At 41.1% G+C, this 22,898-nt stretch overlaps 1 long non-coding RNA gene across 1 annotated transcript in view; it reads left to right on the top strand.

Annotated features, from left to right (window-relative positions):
- The first annotated feature begins 1,215 nt into the window (after nt 1-1,215).
- Nucleotides 1,216-22,898, top strand: part of LOC104970610 (uncharacterized) — an 83,447-nt gene continuing 61,764 nt past the window's right edge. The window contains exon 1 of the long non-coding RNA XR_003033500.2: nt 1,216-2,534. This is a non-coding gene — a long non-coding RNA (uncharacterized lncRNA). The remainder of the gene's footprint in view (nt 2,535-22,898) is intronic.

Genomic DNA, 22,898 nt, shown 5'->3' with positions numbered 1-22,898 from the left:
TTTAAGGAGAGACAAAGTGTACACCTGTTTTGCTTCCATAAAGAATACCTGTCTTAAAATGGTGACAGTATTGCATAAGAAGGCAGAGCAAAGAGTTACAAATAAATGGAGCTGAGACTCTTACTACTGAACTTTATTAGTTGTGTGAGCCAGTTCTGAGTTGGGGTTTCTGTATCTCGAAAGCCAAAGTTTCCAAGTAAATATGGTTGTTTTGGGTAAAGACAGGATCGAAAGGCAATCTTTTGACCCTCTGCTCAGCCAAATAAGAAAGAGCCTTGGGCAAAGAGTTGGGCATGACTGAGCAACTAACACTTTAACTTTGGGCCTGGGACACTTCCTTACCAAGAGGTTAAGAGCCCACACAGCCCATACTGGTCTTTCTGTCTTGTATGGAGTATCTTTCCCTGTTTTATGCTCACAGAGTGTTGATGGTGCCTAAGTATGTATGTTAACAGCCCACAGGCAGGCACCCAGCTTTCAATATTTCAGATTCCACAGGGAGAGGTCAGGGTCCTTCTGTTGCAGCACAAGAAGGGTGTGCATAGACCATTGCTCTGTGTTGGCTGCCCTGGGGCCTGCTGGCCACAAGGAGCTGAAACCCACTACTGAAGCTGATCTTGCTGTTTCCTCTCTATGTAAGTAAAACATCATTCCATCTGGTGCTTGACTGTGTTGTGTTTTCCTTGGCAACTCCAACCCAACACACAGTAGGTAGAAGTGTTCGGAGTCCTCCTCTAGGGTTGGTAGCCAGTACATGGTATTCAGCCTGACAATCACCTTTATGCAAAAGTATAGTGAATGCCTTATCTTTAGATAAGCAGGATGACAGCTAAATTTCTTAGCATCAGTAGTTGTGTATAGTTGGAACTTTTCAAAACATATGGTAAGGCAAACCAAGGACTTTAGGTTAAAAGGGATTTATTGGCAGGATCTTGGGATAATTTATTGTGCACTGTGTCTCAGTGGGGCAGTGATGTGATTGGTGGAAAGAGGCCCATAACACAGTTAAAGGAATGTGTTTTCTCTGTTATCAAAAGATACAAAGACAGCTGCACCCAGCAACCTCACAAAGCAGGAGACGATGTGGCTTGCATCCTTATTCCTCCAGGATCCCTTTAAGGACAGTGAGCACAGACTGAGAACTTTGCTCTTCTCTACCCTTGAGGTCTTTTTACTCTCTTAGCCCCTTTCGGTCATACTGGGGAGAACCTGCTATCTGCTTGCCTGCCTACTGTATATGAGAAGTAAGACACAGAGATATAAGCAGATAGAAAGTATAAGAAGTAGGCACACCCCTCATTTGCCATGAGACTGGTAACATTAAAGGTTAGTTTACCACAAGTTTCTAGGTCTGAGCCTTCAGAGCTGCCTGAGGTCCATTCCATACTTCTAGAATAGAGACTGAATGAACAAACCCAACTCTTAGGGAAGCAAGAACGTGGGAACCTCAGGGACAAGATTGGAACCCCCTCTCCTCAAGGTTCTGACTCCCTGCCCATATCAACCAGGATGTTGAAACTCTTGACTGATGGCAGATCAAGGGCTCACATTCTCCCAGCAGTTTTATTCCCTTAGGACAGTTTTGAAAATGTCCGGGGAAGGCCTCTGACAGAGCAAACTTGGATCGTGTATCCTCTCCTATGAGTTGAATTGTCTTAGCTCAAGCAGCTATAACAGAATATTATATATTGGGTGGCTTAAGCAACATTTATTTCTCAGAATTCTAAAGGGTGGGAGTTCTGATTAAGGTACCATCATGGTTGAGTTCTGATGAGAGCCTTCTTTCTGCTTTACAGTTGCTGAATGCCAAAGAATTGATGCTTTTGAACTGTGGTGTTGGAGAAGACTCTTGAGAGTCGCTTGGACTGCAAGGAGATCCAACCAGTCCATTCTGAAGGAAATCAGCCCTGGGATTTCTTTGGAAGGAATGATGCTAAAGCTGAAACTCCAGTACTTTGGCCACCTCATGCGAAGAGTTGACTCATTGGAAAAGACTCTGATGCTGGGAGGGATTGGGGCAGGAGGAGAAGAGGACGACAGAGAATGAGATGGCTGGATGGCATCACCGACTCGATGGACATGAGTCTGGGTGAACTCCGGGAGTTGGTGATGGACAGGGAGGCCTGGCGTGCTGCGATTCTTGGGGTCGCAAAGAGTCGGACACGACTGAGCGACTGAACTGAACTGAACTGAACTGAACCTTCTTACTTAGCACAAAGCAGAGAGAAGAAGCAAACTCTCTCTATTATGAGAGCACTAATCCCATTTATGAGGGCTCCACCTCATGACTTAATCACTTCTGAAAGAAAGGCTCTGCCTCCTAAAGCCCATGCATTCAAGGTTAGGGTTCCAACATATGATTTTGGGCAGACACAAATATTCAGTCCATAACATGGGTTAAAGAGGTGAAGTGATGGGAGTTGGGAGGAGGGTACTAGTAGCACCATTACAGTCACACTGTTGGACCAGTGAAGATGAGTTCTCCAAAAGAAAGAATGAATCGTTCTTACAAGATGGAGTGATGGCCACATAAGGTAAGTAGATGCCACCACAACAGTAAACCTTCAAAATCCAAATAACCTTCACTGCTAATGCCACTAACTGACCCTGTTCGGGAAGAGATATCATCCTCAAGGGCCTTGTCTTTTAAAGAATGGTGCCCAACAGGGTTGTTTTTCTAATCATGTTTAGTCATGACAAATATTGCTGTGTTCCTGTCCCTTCATGAAAATACTAAAGGACAAAAGGTGACTGTGGTTCTATTTCTATGACATGGCTAGAACAGGCACATTCGTAGAGACATTAGGAAGATTAGAGGTTGCTGGGGCCTGGAGAGAGGTGGTAGTGAGAGTTAAAGAGAGTTTCTTTTTGAGATGATGCAGATATTCTAAAATTATGATGATGGTTGCATAACTTTGTAGATATAGTAAAAACCATTGGATTGTACACTTCAAATGGATGAATTATATGGTATGTGTATTATATCTAAATGAAGCTGTTAAAAAAAATAGAAGACTAAGTGGTTTCCTTGGAAAGAAGTTTAGAAGTTGGCAAAATAAGAAAAGCAGATGGACACCCCTGCAGCAAACCAGACCTACAACAGAAGATGGTGGGGACAAAGTCATGATTTAACTTGGAGCTGCAGCAGCTGGAGCTCCTGGGAACTCATTAGAAATGTGAATTTTGGGGCTTCACTGGTGGTACAGTGGTTAAGAATCTGCCTGCCAATGCAGGGGACACGGATTAGATCCCTGGTCCATGAAGACTCCAAATGTCGCCAAGCAACTAAGCCTGTGTGCCACAACTACTGCAACCTGAGTGCCCTAGAGCCTGCGCTCCACAACGAGAAGCCACTGCAGTGAGAAACCCACGCACTACAAGCAAAAGTCACCCCCCACTCGCTCGCTGCAACTAGAGAAAGCCCGCATGCAGCAACAGAGACCCAGCACAGCCAAAAATAAATAAATAAATCTTTAAAAAAAGAAATGTGGTTCCTACTCCAATCTACCAAATCCGAATCCCTGGGCATCACTAAAGCTGAGGAAGTATTAATTTAACTCATTGTTGCCTTTAATAAATGAGAACTCCTTCCCTAAACAGTGTGCAAGGTGCTTTCCAAACTGCAGGCCAAACAAGATATAAAAGCAGCATTAACGCATTAAAAAAAAAATGTTACTTGGGCAATGGAACCTTAATTCTGTGTTTTGAAGATAACGATACCAACATAGCAGGGCTTATTAGCAGCCAGCAGTTATTTGCAGAGAAGGTAGTTATTTGCTGAAAGCTACTGAAGCAGTTAACCAGCCTGATGTGCCTTGAAGCTGCAAGTATTTTCTCCATGACCTGCTGGAGAGATACCTCTACCATTTTTCTCCAGTGAAGATGCTGAAATTGGTGTGAATGCAATGAAAGCTGAGATCCAGGTGGAAATTCAGAGATAGTTTTGTCATCTTGAAAGCCAATTACTTGCTCCAATGCCACATTTCCACATCCAAGGTTTGAAGACAAATTTATCTCCTGTGATCATGTGAAGCATTGTAAGTGCTGAACACATATTAGAAATAAAAAAACAGAGCAAGAAAAACAATCTTAAGGCAGCTCCTGAAAATATTCAGAAATTATCTTCTTTAAATCCTGCACAAAGCTCAGTTGGTTGAGCCTGCTTCAGTGAAATTGCACTGTCACCATCGACCTAACCTTGGACTTCAAGAGGTAAATTTTGACCTTGGTCAGTTACTGTTAGGAAAGAAACTTAATAAATCGGTGACGGCGTCACTAGGGGCAGAATTCCACGCAGGTGGTGCTGGCCAAAAACATGGTGTACCTGTTCTGACCTCACTTGAAAGTGAATATCCCTTTGGTACAAAATTACTAACGATGGTGCAGTGGTTGAAAGAGCAGGCCAGCAGCTGTCTGAGCCCAAATGTTTCTATAGCTACAGTAAACCATTGTACTTTAAAAAATTAACTTTTAATAATACAATTTTAATATTGTAAAATCAAATTTTATGTATGGAATTTCATCCTAGGATAGAATATTTGGTTCTGGCCTTGCTTGGGCCATTGGGCATGTGAATGAACTGTGTTTTTGGCGCATCCCAGCTTTAGAGAGGACAAAACTTAAAATTAACATTCAATATCCTGGTTCTTAAAGCAATTGCTTGGCCTCCTCTGCAGCTCCATATCAGCTTGTGTCCTTGTTAAATTTTCTTCTCCTTCCCGTTTTCTGCTTCATTCCTCTCAGAAGACAAATATAAATTCCTTTCATTTTCTTAAGGGAACAATTTGGCCCTCTCCCACCTCTGCCTTCAAATTCAGCTAGGGCCTTTCTTCCTATTGTTAAGGTCTTATAGTAAGTACTGAAACCTAGAGCAGCACCTTGTCCAGACCCTTATGTAAATAAAAATGCATATGAGCAAATATATATATATATATATACACTATGTATAATATACATGATATGCAAATAATGCAAGATACTAAATATTCAACTAAATAAAATTCCAGTGGGTGGAAATCAGGGGTGCATGGGAACTCTCTATGCTATCTTTATAATTTTTCTGCAAATCTAAATTTATTCCCAAAATTTAAAAAATATTTTAATAATGGATGAAAGAGTAATATGTTGGAGAAACAAAACAATCCTGCCAGCAAGACCTCCTCCATATCAATTTTAGAAGAGAGAAAACACATGATGCAGGTGGTCCATGCAAGAGACTACAAGTTAGGACAAAGCCTCATGTAATTTATAGAGCAGAGCAGAAGAAAGAGCAATGACTTCTCTGATCTCCTGGAAAGACAAAGGACTGTGCCTTCTGAAAGTCTCCTACCAACCCCTTAGCTAATTCCAGAGGTACACGTGTATTTACAATTCTCTTTGCTCCTGGCCTTGGAGATAACTCTGTTGTAAAGACTGGAGACTGGGCTTAACCTGTAGAGAGATTTATCTCTATTCCAAAGTTTAGAATGAGGGCTCAGATTCGTTCTGTCCCTATGATTTAGGAAGTACTCTTAAGAAAAGGGGTGGGTAGGAGAATGGTCTCTTTGCCCACTGCAAGCAGAGAAATTGATTTTATTTGCTCTCACAGTATCCTGGGTGGAAGACATGCAGCAAGGAGGACTGATAGGCTGCTGGTTAGGATGTAAATTGGTAAACCCCTTTGGAAAACATTGACCATACCAAAGGAATCACAACAAACTGTGGAAAATTCTTAGATGGGAATAACAGACCACTTGACCTGCCTCCTGAGCAATCTGTACGCAGGTCAAGAAGCAACAGTTAGAACTGGACATGGAACAACAGACTGGTTCCAAATAGGGAGAGGAGTATGTCAAGACTGTATATTGTCACCCTGCTTATTTAACTTCTATGCAGAGTACATCATGAGAAACGCTGGGCTGGCAGAAGCACAAGCTGAATCAAGATTTTCAGGAGAAATATCAATAACCTCAGATATGCAGATGACACCACCCTTATGGCAGAAAGTGAAGAACAACTAATAAGGCTCTTGATGAAAGTGAAAGAGGAGAGTGAAAAAGTTGGCTTAAAGCTCAACATTCAGAAAACTAAGATCATGGCATCCAGTCCCATCACTTCATGGCAAATAGATGGGGAAACAATGTGACAGCCTTTATTTGGTGGTGGGCTCCAAAATCACTGCAGATGGTGACTGCAGCTAGGAAATTAAAAGACGCTTGCTCCTTGGGAGAAAAGTTATGGCCAACCTAGACAGCTTATTAAAAAACAGAGACAATACTTTGCCAACAAAGGTCCATCTAGTCAGAGCTATGGTTTTTCCAGTGGTCATGTATGGATGTGAGAGTTAGACTATAAAGAAAGCTGAGCACCAAAGAATTGATGCTTTTGAACTGTGGTGTTGGAAAAGACTCTTGAGAGTCCCTTGAACTGCAAGGAGATCCAACCAGTCCATCCTAAAAGAAATTAGTCCTGAATATTCATTGGAAGGACTGATGCTGAAGCTGAAACTCCAATACTTTGGTCACCTGATGTGAAGAATTGACTCATTGGAAAAGACCCTGATACTGGGAAAGATTGAAGGTGGGAGAGGGGCATGACAGAGGATGAGATGGTTGGATGGCTCAATGGACATGAGTTTGAGTAAACTCCGGGAGTTGATGATGGACAGGGAGGCCTGGCATGCTGCAGTCCATGGGGTTGCAAAGAGTCAGACATGACTGAACAATTGAACTGAACTGAGAAAAGAGAAGATGCACCTACCCTAAGAAACCCTGGTCTCTTTGCACCAGGAGACATAAAGAATAAAAAGGCCACCACAGCATTACTCAAAATAGCAGCAAACTGAAAACAGCCTAATAGTCCACTGACCAGAATGATGAATAAGTAAATGCTAATATATTCAATAATAGAATGTGGTGGAGCCAGTGATCATGACTGAACTAGAATTTCACCCATCAACATGGCTGTCTCACAAATACACTAATGAGTAAAAGAAGTCACAGAATATAGAATATATAAAGTATGAAAACACAGATATAACATTCAGAAGCAACAACTTTAAATGAATACTCTTTAGGGATAGATATATATGTTATAAAATTATTAAGAAAAGCAAGGAAGTAGTAAAAAAGGAATACATAGTTAACAAAAGTCTGTATCCCTTTCACTTCTGGAGTGAAAGGGATACAGATAGGGGCCTTGAAAACATCGGTAACATTATTTCTTAGATTGAGCAGTGGATACATAGATATTTATTTTATTATTCTGTATACATTATGCAGGTAATATAATCTTTTAAAGTATGAAGTAGCTTGTGATAGATTATTTGCTTTAATGGATGGTAGGAACAATAAAAGCTAAGGGAGAGGTTAGTGCTGGCAGGATTCCCAGAGCAGAACCCTTCAGGAGGAGCCAGCTTCAGTTGGGCCTCTGAAAGGAAAAGTGAAGTGAAAGTGAAAGTCACTCAGTCCTGTCCGACTCCATGGAATTCTCCAGGCCGGAATACTGGAGTGGGTAGCTGTTCCCTTCTCCAGGGGATCTTCCCAACCCAGGGATCAAACCCAGGTGTCCTGCATTGCAGGTGGATTCTTTACCAGCTGAGCCATGAGGGAAGCCCTTTGAAAGGAGGAATAGTTTTTTTCACATGGTTTTTCAAACTTGGAATGAATATTAGAGTTCACTTGCCCCACCCCTTCCTTTTTGGTAATGAAGAAATAGAAATACAGGGAAGCATCTTTTAAAAAACTCAATATATCTTTACACTGTCAGACCAGTTGCAAGGTGAAAAAATCTGAGTGAAAAGCTCTCTTGAGAAGAGCATTTTAGGAGTTGAACACCATAGCTTTACGAATGTCAGGCTGTGGTTCCCTTTTTTTTTTCTCGGTTTTTCACACTTCTCTGCTCAGTATTGCTACCAGCCCCATTCAGGGGCCCCCCTGAGTGGGTAGTTCAGCTATTATTAGTCAGGTGCGGCTATGAGTGAATGGGTAACTCAACTTCCTCTTTTGCCCCCTGGCAGGTGCTGCCTGGGGCCTTTGCTTGGGGCCTATGATATTACATCTGGGATAGGAGCAGCACCAGAAGAACATCCTGTCCACAGCCTCCTGGAGTCCTAGGTCATCATCCCCACACATCCAGAGAGTGCCAAGTGCCAGCAATGTTATGTATTAATATTATTCACTTCATCTTTAAAAAGCTACCTCATTTCATCATAGACTCACACAACTACTCAGTAACAGAATTTATAATTCCCTCTCCCACGCCTGCGAGTTTTGTTTTTTTTTTTCCATAAAAGAGGAAGTAGAGATTCAGAAGTTAACTTGTCAAAGTTCACACCTTCAAAAATGACTGTCAAGTTTCAACTCAGAGCTGCTTGGATCCAAAGTAAGTGCTGTTTTCACTATGACCTGCTGTGAAGTATATTATTATTATTTATTATTTTTTAACAACAATAACAAAAACAACAACAAAGTGACTTATTTGCAACACAGCCCAGTTCTCATCACTTCAATACAGCATTGGAGTAGAAAAGAGTCACAGTAACTATTTAATCCTGTTTTTCCCCTGTCATGAATTGGCAATTTATTTATGATTTTAGTATTTCACTGGGAATAAGTTTGCCAAATTAAATACTATGCAACATTTGGGACATATTTGTACAAAAAATTACTCATTGTTATCTGAAATTCAAATTTAACTGGGCATCTTTTTTTAAATTAATTTATTTTAATTTGAGGATAATTACTTTACAGTATTGTGATGGTTCCTGCCATACATCAACATGAATCAGCCACAAGTATACATGCGTCCCCTCAGCTTGAAACCCCCTCCCTCCTCCCTGCTGGCATCTTCTATTTTTAATTGCTAAATCCAGCAACCCTAACAGAAAACCTTTGAGGAGTGTTATTTCTAGTGAGGTTCTCCTCTTCATGAAGTAAGGAGAAACACATGGGATGGAAATGGCAGCCCACTCCAGTGTTCTTGCCTGGAGAATCCCAGGGACGGGGGAGCCTGGTGGGCTGCCGTCTATGGGGTCGCACAGAGTTGGACACAACTCAAGCGACTTAGCAGCAGCAGCAGCAGCAAAAGGTTAAGTAAGTCTTCTTGAGTCTTAACTGGGGGTGATTTTGCTCCCTCCCAACATTTAGCAATGAGTGGAGATATATTCGGTTGTCCTAGCTGAGGGAGGGCTTACCTTGGCACTGAGTGGTAAAAGCCAGGGATGTTGTTAAATATCCGACACTGCACAGGACAGCCCCACAACAAAGAATTATCTAGTCCAAAATGCAAGTAGTACCAAGGTTGAGAGGGTTTCCCTTATAGCTCAGTTGGTAAAGAATCTGCCTGCAATTCAGGAGATCCTGGTTCCATCCGTGGGTAGAGAAGATCCCCTGGCGAAGGACTAGGTTACCCATCCAGTATTCTTGGACTTCCCTTGTGGCTCAGCTGGTGAAAAATCCGCCTGCAGTGTGGGAGACCTGGGTCAACCCTGGGTTGGGAAGATCCCCTGGAGAAGGGAAAGGCTACCCACTCCAGTATTTTGGCCTGGAGAATTCCATGGACTATATAGTCCATGGGGTTGCAAAGAGTCAGACAGGATTGAGCAACTTTCACTTTCACCAAGGTTGAGAAACCTTGCCTTATAGAATCACTCATCTAAGATAGTATAAACCCAAGAAAATTATATATGTGTATTTTAAATCCCTTTAAGGCTACCAATATGTTTCCAAATAGGGCTTGGCCTTCTTCCATTTCTCAGAAAAATAATGCCAAAGCTGTTTGTTTATCTGAACCAGTTAACTCATAACTATGGATGCTAGTGGCAGCAGGGGCAGACGCAACTTTTTACATATTATTACAATAAACTTTTGATATCAGATTTGTACTCTTAATTATGTTCTTTGAATAATGATTTTTATATATTTTTTACTGTTCTTTTTACAAATAGAATAATTCATGTGAACAATAAACAAATCCAATTGTAAACTATAGAAATGTAGAAGTATGTGATGGTAGATGAATTTTCACTAGAAAACTCAAATTTTTAATAATTTTAAGGAACAGTGACACATGTTATTTGTTAACAAAAATTTTTAATTAACCTTTAAGATTAAACCTGTGTGCTGGAAACTAAGGGGAGATACAAGAAGCATAAAAGAGCTATGCCTCTTGGAACTTTCTATATGATCTGTAAGAGAAAACATTTCTCAAACCAGCAAGTATTAATAGCATGTGAGTCAATTTATGTTTAAGTACACTAAGACTGCAAGGAGATCCAACCAGTCCATTCTGAAAGAGATCAGCCCTGGGATTTCTTTGGAAGGAATGATGCTAAAGCTGAAACTCCAGTACTTTGGTCACCTCATGCGAAGAGTTGACTCATTGGAAAAGACTCTGATGCTGGGAGGGATTGGGGGCAGGAGGAGAAGGGGACGACAGAGAATGAGACGGCTGGATGGCATCACTGACTCGATGGACTTGAGTCTGAGTGAACTCCGGGAGTTGGTGATGGACAGGGAGGCCTGGTGTGCTGCAATTCATGGGGTCACAAAGAGTCGGACACAGCTGAGCGACTGAACTGAACTGAACTGAACACTAAGTCTTTCAAAACTGCTTTCAGGGTGCGATCAATGTAAGCTAGAGTTTTCAGGGACGAGGCAGGATTTTCGAGCAGCTAACAATTTTGACCCATTCTTTTCTCTTAAAGCTGGTAAATATCATGGACTCACTTCTCTTGCCCAATCCCAACTCCAAAATACACACACAATTATGTATAGAATATCTAAGTTTTCACTAATCCCCTTGAAACCTATGCTCCAAAGATGTCCACAGCCTTGGTGAAAAAGCTCTGTTCTGCTAGAGAATTAGATCTGATTAGACCAATGAGGAAAATAATAGTTTTCTAAGGGCAAGGAAGCAGACCCAAATGGCCAAGCACCTCCTATACAATCTGGTACATATTGAGTAACATTCTTGATTTGTACTAGGGGTGGAGTTAGAAATGAAGTGGTCCTCAGAAACAGTCTCCATATTTGTTTGAAATAGATGACGGTCAAAACTGGTTGGGTATTGGCAGTTTCATGCAGTTCAACCTGGTATATGCTGTACATAATGAAATGCACTCTAATCCAATCTGTACTTCAAGTCAGTAAGAGCTTTGAAAGTGAAAGTGAAGTTGCTCAGTCGCGTCCAACTCTTTGCGACCCCATGAACTGTAGCCTACCAGGATCCTCTGTCCATGGGATCTTTCAGGCAAGAGTACCGGAGTAGGTTGCTATTTCCTTCTCCAAGGGATCTTCCTGATCCAGGGATCAAACCCGGGTCTCCCGAATCGTAGGCAGATGCTTTGGTTGGTCCCAAAGTTGGAGTTGCTGTGGCTGTTGGTCCTGGGGTAGAACTTTCACTGAATGATTGGAGGGACGGCTTTAATTTTTTGTTTTAATAACTAATGGAAGTTGGGAAAGTTGTCTTTTGGCTATTTGCTGTGTGACTCCTTTTCTCCTTTATCTGCTTCCTTTCACTGGGACATTGGCATGTAGAACTTGGACCTCCAGGTGCTCAAAGTGTGCCCAAGTCTTGAACAGCAAGTAAATCAACCTGTAAAGATAATTCTAACTTCAGTTTGTAGCCTTTAACATTTTATCCAGATTTATTTCTGGGCCCTGAAGTGAAAAAAGAGCAGTATATTCTAAATTTATTTCTTGTCAAGAGCCCCTAGAGATGGGGAACACAAGAGACCCTTGTTCAACATCCTTGAAAATGAAAATTTGCTGTATTTTGGTGAGATTGATTTAGAAAAAGAAATTTCTATGTTTAAAAAAAAGACTAAAGACAACACATACTAAAATTATTTGAATTTTACAGATGATACCCTACTAATATTTTTAGTTTAGCACCATCTGTTTATCTGAAATTAAATTTCTGACAAATGGTCATGCCAGGAGATGCTGTTTTTATTTTTATGTGCAGCTGAAACATATAATAATAAAAATCTGCTAGAGTTGAAGAAATATGTTCATAAAATGTTTCTTTTTTAATCTGAGTTGGCTGAGAAAATGACTTTTTAATCTAGTGGCAGCTGCTTTCATTTGGCTGGTGTTCAGGCTAGTTTATGTTGGAGACAGATCATTTGTTTTATATTTGGACGCAGTATAACAAACAGTGCCTTTTGAGCTATGAGGAGGACCCAGATATCACAAACATCTTATTTTCCCTATTAGTCTACCTTTCTAATTATTTCTTGTTTCTCTGACGGCACAAGTGTCATGCAATAGGTTTGTAAATTAAAAGCACAAGTGGCAAATTGCATACCACCCAGTTGCTGTTATTTTTATTCAACTCTGAGAAAGTCAAACCTACACATTAATTGGCATTTGTTTACAGAAGAAGAAAATGATGGCTTTTGAAAATATGACTCAGTGGAAACACTTCTTGTCACACTGGCTTGCAAATAGAATCACTGCATTCCCTTTGGGTACTATGGGTGATTCCACTGGGAGCCTGATTCTTCCCAACAGAGTGTTAATTAAATAGAGCCACCTCTTGGCACTTCTCTTGCTCCAACTACACTTCAGAATCCTCCAGCTGCCTCTTTAATCAACAACATGTGTTGGGTGTCTACTTTTAGTGTGAGGCACTGCAGCTACCACCCTGATTTCAAAGGCAGTGGCAAGGACAGGGTTTTATTACATTACTTCAAAGTCAGGGCACCTAAACCTATGTTAGCAAAGTCATTAATATCTGCCATTGACTTGGAATGATTGAACTTCCCAAGGAAAGTAAAATTTAATAGATGACAGAGATCTTGCCTTTTTCTCTTTGCACCCCAGCACTTAGCATATAGATCTCCTTCAGTTCAGTTCAGTCTCTCAGTCGTGTCCGACTCTTTGTGACCCTATGGACTGCAGCACACCAAGCTTCCCTTTTCATCACCAACTCCCAGAGTTTACTCAAACTCATGTCCATTGAGTTGGTGATGCCATCCAGCCATCTCATCCTCTGTCATCCCCTTCTCCTCCCGCCTTCAATCTTTCCCAGCATCAGGGTCTTTACCAATGAGTCAGTTCCTCACATCAGGTGGCCAAAGTATTGGAGTTTCAGCTTCAGCATCAGTCCTTCCAATGAACATTCAGGACTGATTTTCCTTTAGGATGGACTGGTTGGATCTCCTTGCAGTCCAAGGGACTCTCAAGAGCCTTCTCCAACACCAAAGTTCAAAAGCATCAATTCTTTGGTGCTCAGCTTTCTTTATAGTCTAACTCTCACATCCATACATGACTACTGGAAAAACCATAGCCTTGACTAGACGGACCTTTGTTGGCAAGAAGAACTAAAGGGCCTCTTGATGAAAGTGAAAGAGGAGCATGAAAAAGTTGACTTAAAGCTCAACATTCAGAAAACTAAGATCATGGCATCCAGTCCCATCACTTCATGGGAAATAGATGGGGAAACAGTGACAGACTTTATTTTTGGGGGCTCCAAAATCATTGCAGGTGGTGAATGCAGGGGACATGAATTTGAGTAAACTCCAGGAGTTGGTGATGGAAAGGGAGGCCTGGAGTGCTGCAGTCCATGGGGTCGCAGAGTCAGACACGACTGAGCAAATGAACTGAACTGAAGGAGATTTATATGCTAAGTTCTGGGGTGCAAAGAGAAAAAGGCAAGATCTCTCTCGTCTATTAAATTTACACTTTCCTTGGGAAGTTCAGTGACACACGCCATAAGGGTGGTGTCATCTGCATATCTGAGGTTATTGATATTTCTCCCAGCAATCTTGATTCCAACTTGTGCTTCATCCAGCCCAGTGTTTCTCATGATGTACTCTGCATATAAGTTAAATGAGCAGGGTGACAATATACAGCTTTGACGTACTCCTTTCCCTATTTGGAACCAGGCTGTTGTTCCATGTCCAGTTCTAACTGTTGCTTCCTGACCTGCATACAGATTTCTCAAGAGGCAGGTCAGATAGGCTGACATTCCCATCCCTTTAAGAATTTTCCATAGTTTGTGGTGATCCACACAGTCAAAGGTTTTGGCATAGTCAACAAAGCAGAAATAGATGTTTTTCTGGAACTCTCTTGCTTTTTTGATGAGCCAACGGATGTTGGAAATTTGATCTCTGGTTCCTTTGCCTTTTCTCAAACCGGCTTGAACACCTGGAAGTTCACGGTTCACGCATTGCTGAAGCCTGGCTTGGAGAATTTTGAGCATTACTTTACTAGCGTGTGAGATGAGGGCAATTGTGTGGTAGTTTGAGCATTCTTTGGCATTGCCTTTCTTTGGGATTGGAATGAAAACTGACCTTTTCCAGTCCTGCGGTCACTGCTGAATTTTCTAAATTTGCTGACATATTGAGTGCAGCAGCACTTTCACAGCATCATCTTTTAGGATTTGAAATAGTTCAACTGGAATTGCATCCCCTCTACTAGCTTTGTTCATAGTGATGCTTCCTAAGGCCCACTTGACTTCGCATGTTTATCTAATAAATGTACTTTTCTTATTGGGCAGTAGCAATTTAATTTTGTATGCCAACTTCTCTTTAAACTAAAAACAAAACAAAACCCAATGCATTATTTTGAAATGAAGAGTCTTGTCTTCAGCAATAAATTTATTACTCAAAAAAGTGAAATACATTTTTAGGAAAATTGATGTATGAGGTCAGCCTGCCATAACAAAACACCACGGACTGGGTGGCTTAAACAACAATAATTAATTTATCACATTTATGGAAGATGGGAAGTCCAAGCTCAAGGTGCCAGGTGATCTGGATCTGATGATAGCCTTTGGTAGTCTTCTTACTGTGTCCTAACAGGGGAGAAAGAGATATTCCCCTTCTTATAAGGCCACAGTCCTATACAAAGCCCTTATGACCTCATTTTACCTTAATTATCTTCTAAACGCCCTTTCTGTAAATACAGTCACTTTGGTGGTTAGGACTTCAACGTTTGAATTTTGGGAGTGTACAATCCAGTCCATAGCAATTGGACTGAACTAAAAGAGACACTTTAGTTTTTGGACTCTTAAATTACCATGAAAACAAGCAACTTAAACAACTTTGGTATTAATATTATTACCTTTTAATTTCATATGTCAAAAATAAGCCCATTTTTAAAATTGTGTTTAAAGTTTGAAAATACACCAAACTAATCTATAGAGTAATAAAAGCCAGGAGAGCCATTCCTGGGGAGAGGAGGATATAGTGACTGAGAGAGGGCACAGAGTGGACTTCTGGGATGCTCCAGTGCTCCAGTTCCTGTTTGGAGGAGAGTCAAAGGGTGTGATCAGTTTGTGAATACTTGATGAGCTGTTCATACATAATGATTTGTGCATTTTCCTGTATGTGCGTTATAGCTCAACCCAAAACTAAAACACGAAAATAAATCTTAGTGATGTATATAATACTAGAGATAAACTGCACAACTATCCCATTTTGTCCCAATCTAAACAGCAAAGAGGTTATTCCTCTGTCTTCTAGTTCAAAAAGTCACTAGAGGTTAAAATCTGATGAGTGGGAGTGTACAAAGAAGACTATCCCTGTGTAAGGTTGACATAATATTATCTTCCCACAAACACCAGCAGAACTGCAGACATAGTGAAAATTTCTGCCTGACATTGCTTGATGTTGTTTTTCTCCGCCTGGTAGCTCAGCAGCTGGAGGCTAAAAAGCCAGGTTTCCAGGGAGAGGAGGAAAGCTTTCTGGAGAAAGAGCAATATGGGCTCCAGATCAGGCATAGCCAGGGTCCTTTTGTGAGTGGTGGCAGTTTTAAACAGATCGTAAACCAACTTTGTCCTGTTGTTCCAGAAAGTTCCACCTGCCATAGGAAGAGGCTCTGGATCTGTGCGAGTACCAAAGGTGGCTTTTCTAGATAATGTGTGGAACTTTAGAGTCAAATGGTATGTTTGTAACTATGGATATCAGTGTCCCTAGAAGCATCACTGTCACACACCTAAGGTGGAGCTTGTTTTCCCAATAGACAATTGCAGTTAAGGAGTTTGTACTGTATGACGTTTTTGATCAGCCAGTGGCCGATTTTCAGAGACCTTCCAGATTTGCAAATAGGTTACTGCTCAACTTCCAGAACACCACAGCTGTACTCCATTGTCCCCATTTCTCACATTCAGCATTTTTTGTTTCACATTGTGTTTTAACTTTCTCCAGGAAGTTAACAACAGAAGCCAGTTGAACTTGTTCAAAACCTTTTATGTTTGTAGAGTTGACTGTGCCATAGAGGCAAATGGAAATTTCTTTGTTCGAGGAGAACTGGCTCTGTCAACAATTATCTTGGTGTTCTTGTATTGTCTGTCATGTGTAAAAGAGCACATTTACCTCTACTTACCTTTTATGATTATTGAGATGTGATTTTTAAAATAACTGTATAAAATGCTTTTACGATAAACTTTGGAGCTGTTAGTTGTCATTTCTGTACGGAAATGTTCCCTCATGGAAAGTAATGATTTTTAAGTTATTGAAGGTGTTGAAAAGTTCTGACATGGTGTTTGTGGGTTCTGTGTGTACTGTTACCAGGCCTGTCTCTTGAAGCTTTCCTAACTTAACAGACTCTAGATGTTCATGGTCACGTTAGTCTCTAGGTGTTGATATATTTCCAGTCTTTTGGGGATGTAGGTCTTTTCTTCACCATTATCCACTCCTTGACAATCAGAATGTCCTTGGACCAACAGCGTCGGCTTACTCGGGAGCTTGTTACAAATGCAGAGTCTGGGGCCCCATCTTAGATCCAGTATCTAATAACAGAATCTGTGTTTTATCAAGTTCTCCAGTGATTCTTACATACATGCAGATGAATCAGCAAGTAGGTCATGGCAGGAATTGAGAGATCCTTCTTCTCAAAACATTTGCCACTCGGCCAGTACTGCTATTATTTAGGATGAATCTCTTGAGTTTAAGCCACTTCTTTTGAAAAACTCCCTGGCCTGTGCAGCTCAGTAAGTCACTTTCAGTTCAAAGCCTTCACACGAATCCATCTACTCCAGTCTTTCCAACTCGACAGATGGTGGAGAGCAGGTTGACTGAGGAGTGAGGGTGGGAGGAAGGAAGTGGAGTAGAAAATGCAGGGAATTTTCCGTGGTGGAGGAAAGTAGGTAGACTCTATAATGGTGGCACCCTGGAGTAGTGCTGTGGGGTGGCAGGAAGGAACAAAATAGCAGTGACACGGCAGTGGGCACAGCAATGGTGGTAAAAAAAATAAACTGTTGGTGTGGGGATTCCTAAGCTTGTTTGACAATAATAATCACCTGGGGGATGAGGGGGATTTCTTAAAATGAACAGGTTTCCCCAAGGCAGGAAATTATGGAATATTCACCCTGGTTTATCCTTTGTTCACTCTGGGCTTGTGACATCTGAATCTCTAGGGGAGAAATATCTGCATTTTTAACAAGTGCCTCAGGTAGTCACATCCTCAGGCATGACTGAGTGAATGAAGAGCTTGGATCTTGTGCATGATGCTCTATGAATATTCTTTCCAGCATTCACAAGAAGCCTAGAAAATCTTACAGCATTTCACTAACTGCCTTTTGTGATGGAGAAGTTCAGTAGCTTGCCTGATGTCACACAGGCAGTGTGGATGGAGTCCATCCCACATCTGTCTGACCCCAAAGCCTTTGTTCTCTCTGCTCTGTCCTACCATAACCTTCTACAAAGTCACTGTGGCTGGCCCAAAGGATATTCTACCCAGAAAACACTCTGGTTGCCCTAAACCCACTTTTGGGGTTTGGCAGTTTCTACAGAGATTCCATCGGAGAAGGCAATGGCACCCCACTCCAGTACTCTTGCCTGGAAAATCCATGGACAGAGGAGCCTGGTAGGCTGCAGTCCATGGGGTTGCTAAGAGTCGGGAATGACTGAGCAACTTCACTTTCACTTTTCACTTTCATGCATTGGAGAAGGCAATGGCAACCCACTCCAGTGTTCTTGCCTGGAGAATCCCAGGGACGGGGGAGCCTGGTGGGCTGCTGTCTCTGGGGTTGCACAGAGTCGGACAGGACTGAAGCGACTTAGCAGCAGTAGCACAGAGATTCCATACTTTGACCTGAAATTGTGATGTAAATGTTCAGATTTGAGTGGAGTTGTTCAACGAAACCACCCTCACTGATGAACTAGTAAGGATGCCTACTCCTTTCTCCCCTCCTGCTGCAGTTAATAACCAGCAACCCAGAGCTGGGATGCTGGTCCCAAAGGAATGAAAAGCAGGCCTCTCTCAGGTAACAGAATTTCTGGTTGCCTTGGTATCAAAGCAGTTTCCTAAAGTGATGGAAGCAGGCACATATTGCTCCTGCCCTCTGAAACCTTATTTTGTTTCAAGAAATCCCTAGAAAGAAAACACACTAATTTAATACAGCAATGTTACATAGTGATAGTAGCAAGAATGGGGCACCATCTGGTGGGTTTGAATAATTGTCAAGGTTGGCTTTTCTTGAAATGCTGCTTGCTGCTCAGTCCACCCATCTTCAATTACTAGAGCTAGAAGTCATCTGCTGGTGATGTGTTAGTATTACAGTAGTATATTTGCATATAAAATTCCTCAACATGGGCTCAATTTGGGAATTGAAGTGTGACCTTCATCTATATTTAGTCTGTTATTGGTTATAGCCACCATCATAGATTTGTTTCAGAAACTGTCAATTCTGATTCTGTTGTCTAGGATGGTGGTCTTCCATACAGGGTGTGTAAACCCCAAAATGATCCATTGGGTTGTGGAAAACAAATAATACTGGTTTCATTAAAAATTTAATTTTATATGTATTTTATAACATAGAACATATATAAAATTTATAAATAAATACATATTAAATAAATATACTAGGGGGAATGGTACATGATTAAAAAGTTCTGACTCATTGAGATACTGGCTCACTATATAATTCATGCAGTATATCAAATGTTCCCACCAACATCATGTTTTCTGCTTACTTGATAAGAGTACATGTCAATTTAATTTGTGTTTCTCTGATGTAGAATCATGTGTTAACTATTTTTGTATATATATTAATACAAGGATAAGGCCTATTTTTCGATCCCTGGATTGGGAAGATCCCCTGGGGAAGGGAATGGTAACCCACCCCAGTATTATTGGCTAGAGAATCCTGTGGACAGAGAAGCCTGGCAGGCTATAGTCCATAGGATTGCAAAGAGTCAGACATGACTCAAGTGACTTAGCACACAAGTCCTGTTTTGCCACTCTTAAGAAGTTTTCTTGCCACTTTTAGGAAAGTTTTTTTAGGAAGTGTTTTTAGAAAGTTTTTTTAGGAAGTTTTCTTAGAAAGTTTTTTTTTTTGCCACTCTTAGGAAAGATATACCCATTTGAATGAAGAGTTCGAAAGAATAGCAAGGATAGATAAGAAAGCCTTCCTCAGTGATCAGCGCAAAAAATTAGAGAAAAACAATAGAATGGGAAAGACTAGAGATCTCTTCAAGAAAATTAGAGACACCAAGGGAACATTTCACGCAAAGATGTGCACAATAAAGGACAGAAATGGTATGGACCTAAGGGAAGCAGAAGATACTAAGAAGAGGTGGCAACAATACACAGAAGAACTGTACAAAAAAGATCTTCATGACCCAGATAATCATGATGGTGTGATCACTCACCTAGAGCCAGACATCCTGGAATGTGGAGTCAAGTGGGCCTTAGAAAGCATCACTACGAACAAAGCTAGTAGAGGTGATGAAATTCCAGTTGAACTATTTCAAATCCTGAAAGATGATGCTGTGAAAGTGCTGCTGCACTCAAAATGCCAGCAAATTTGGAAAACTCAGCAGTGATCACAGGACTGGAAAAGGTCAGTTTTCATTCCAATCCCAAAGAAAGGCAATGCCAAAAAATGTTCAAACTATTGCACAGTTGCACTCATCTCACACGCTAGCAAAGCGGTCCTCAAAATTCTCCAAGTAAGGCTTCAGCAGTACGTGAACCATGAACTTCCAGATGTTCAAGCTGGATTTAGAAAAGGCAGAGGAACCAGAGATCAAATTGCCAACATCCATTTGATCATCAAAAAAGCAAGAGAGTTCTAGAAAAACATCTACTTTTGCCTTATTGATTACGCCAAAGCCTTTGACTGTGTGGATCACAACTAACTATGGAAAATTCTTCAAGAGACGGGAATACCAGACCACCTGACCTGCCTCCTGAGAAATCTGTATGTAGGTCAGGAAGCAACAGTTAGAACTGGACATGGAACAACAGACTGGTTCCAAATAGGAAAAGGAGTGCATCAAGGCTGTATATTGTCACCCTGCTTATTTAACTTATATGCAGAGTACATCATGTGAAATGCTGGGCTGGATGAAGCACAAGCTGGAATCAAGATTGCCGGGAGAAATATCAATAACCTCAGTTCACAGATGACACCACCCTTATGGCAGAAAGTGAAAAATAAAGAGCCTCTTGATGAAAGTGAAGGGGAGAGTGAAAAAGTTGGCTTAAAACTCAACATTCTAAAAACTAAGATCATGGCATCTGGTCCCATCACTTCATGGCAAATAGATGGGGAAACAATGGAAACAGTGAGGGACTTTATTTTCTTGGACTCCAAAATCAGTGCAGATGGTGACTGCAGCCCTGAAAGTAAAAGATGCTTACTCCTTGAAGAAAAGCTATGACCAATCTAGAGAGCATATTAAGAAACAGAGACATTACTTTGCCAGTAAAGGTCCATCTAGTCAAAGCTATGGTTTTTCTAGTAGTCATGTATAGATGTGAGAGTTGGATTATAAATCTGAGCACTGAAGAATTGATGCTTTTGAACTGTAGTGTTGGAGAAGACTCTTGAGAGTCCCTTGGACTGCAAGGAGATCCAACCAGTCCATCCTAAAGGAAATCAGTCCTGAATATTCATTTGAGGGACTAATGCTGAAGCTGAAACTCCAATACTTTGGCCACCTGATGCAAAGAACTCACTCACTAGAAAAGACACTGATGCTGGGAAAGATTGAAGGTAGCAGAAGAAGGGAACGACAGAGGATGAGATGGTTGGATGGCATCACCGACTCGATGGACATGAGTTTGAGTATGCTCTGGGAGTTGATGATGGGTAGGGAAGCCTGGCGTGCTACAGTCTGTGGGGTTGCAAAGAGTTAGACACGACTGAGCGACTGAAGTGAACTGAACTGAGGAAGTTTACTATCTAGAATGGAGATGATGGTAGTGATTTTGGAGGATAATGGCGGTGATGATCATGATGATGAAGGTGACAGTGGTGATGATGATGGCCAAGAAAGAGAAATGGAGAAGAAAGCCTTGTTTATGGTTGACATGAAAGTAAAATTGGAATAGACTGCGCCTTCTCCCTGCTCTCTGGTAATGTGACATCATCTTTCCTTAGCAGTGATGTTCTTCTGTGCTGTTTATCTTGCTTCTAATGCAACTTAGAAATGCTTTTTAGTCATCTTCAGCATGTACTATAATTCTCAGCTTCCTAAGATTTAAGCTTTGGGAACAGGAGGTTTTCCTAGGCCCCACTACTCTTCTATATTTTGATCCTTGGTGCTCCACAAGCTGTGAAAGCTGTGAGTCATGACTCCCATATGGAGGGATTCCCTCCCTTCCCCTCAATCCACATGCCTGCCCAGCCATCTGCTGCTACTCTCAAGGTTATGGAGCAAGAGATGATACAGGGAAGAGAAAGGAAAACACCAGGAAAATGAACACTGTTTTATAAATAAAACTGAAAAAATATGTATTTTCTTATTATAAAAGGAATTTGTATTCATTACAGGAATATCAGAAAATGAAGCATAAAAACAAATCAAACAAAACAAAACCCAGTGTCCTCAGAACGTCATTAATTATTGTATCTCCTTGTGTGTTTTTCCAAACCTACACCCCCTATCTATCTATGTAGCCAGCTATCAAACAAAATGGGATCATTACCACATTATTTTGTAACCTGTTTTGTAAAACTGAACTATGAACATCTTTCCATGTCCATAAATATATCCCTACACTAGCATATTTAATGTTTAAGGAAAATTTTTCTATGCAAGGCATTATTCCAATTGCTGTAGTTTATATACAAAAATAGGCAAGATTGTCTCTGCCCTCATGTGGGTGACATAATTTTTTTTCACTATGTAGTATTTAGGTCATTTCCATATTTTTGCTTTTACAAATGCTGTGATGATTCTCCTTGTAGCTAAATCTTTGCATATACTCATAATTTTTGAATGATTGCATTTGCTGTTCCGTTTTCCTTCTGGATTTATTCCCCATCCTTCTTTACCTTTCTCTGTGGCCCTCCTCACTGGGCTCATTTACCCTCTGGCAGTGGGAAGCACAAGTAGGACATTGGAGGAGGACTAGGGAGAGATGGTTGATGTAGTCCGATTCCCATTTCCCTCCTTGTCATTAGATGCCTTCTTGTACTGATGATGGCTTTTGTGCTGGGCTCCCCCTCCCAGACCTCAGTTTTCAGGGAGTTGCTCACCCCATGACACTGCACCATTCCTTTTTGGTTTACCTTAACCTTGCCCTAAAGAGTTCTTCATTAATCCCTTCTCACTTACCCCATGGTTGTACAGATGCAAAAAATTTCCCTTTTTCTCTTCTATGTTCTTTGGCTGATCTAAGAATCAAATTCACATATGACAGATTAGCAGGAGAAAAGCAAAGTAAATTTTGTACTTGGGGAAGCACCATAAAAAGAATGAGACCCAAGGGTAAAGCAGGCAATTGAGGCTTATATACCATTTCAAGTTAAGAAATGGGATAGGAGCCTGTGACTTCAACGGGGAAGGAACCAGGAATCCTTTGGTGGTCCAGTGGTTAGGACTCCACACTTTCACTGCCAAGGACCTGGGTTAAATTCCTGGTCAGGGAACTAAGATCCTGGAAGCCACCCAGCCAAAAAAAAAAGTTGAACAAAGAGGAGGGGGAGTATTTCACAGGATAAGAAGAGCAGATGTT

Source organism: Bos taurus, chromosome X (assembly GCF_002263795.3).
Source record: "Bos taurus isolate L1 Dominette 01449 registration number 42190680 breed Hereford chromosome X, ARS-UCD2.0, whole genome shotgun sequence".
Taxonomy (NCBI): domain Eukaryota; kingdom Metazoa; phylum Chordata; class Mammalia; order Artiodactyla; family Bovidae; genus Bos; species Bos taurus.
Note: the sequence above shows the minus strand (reverse complement) of the source record. Positions and strands in the feature narration are given on the sequence as shown.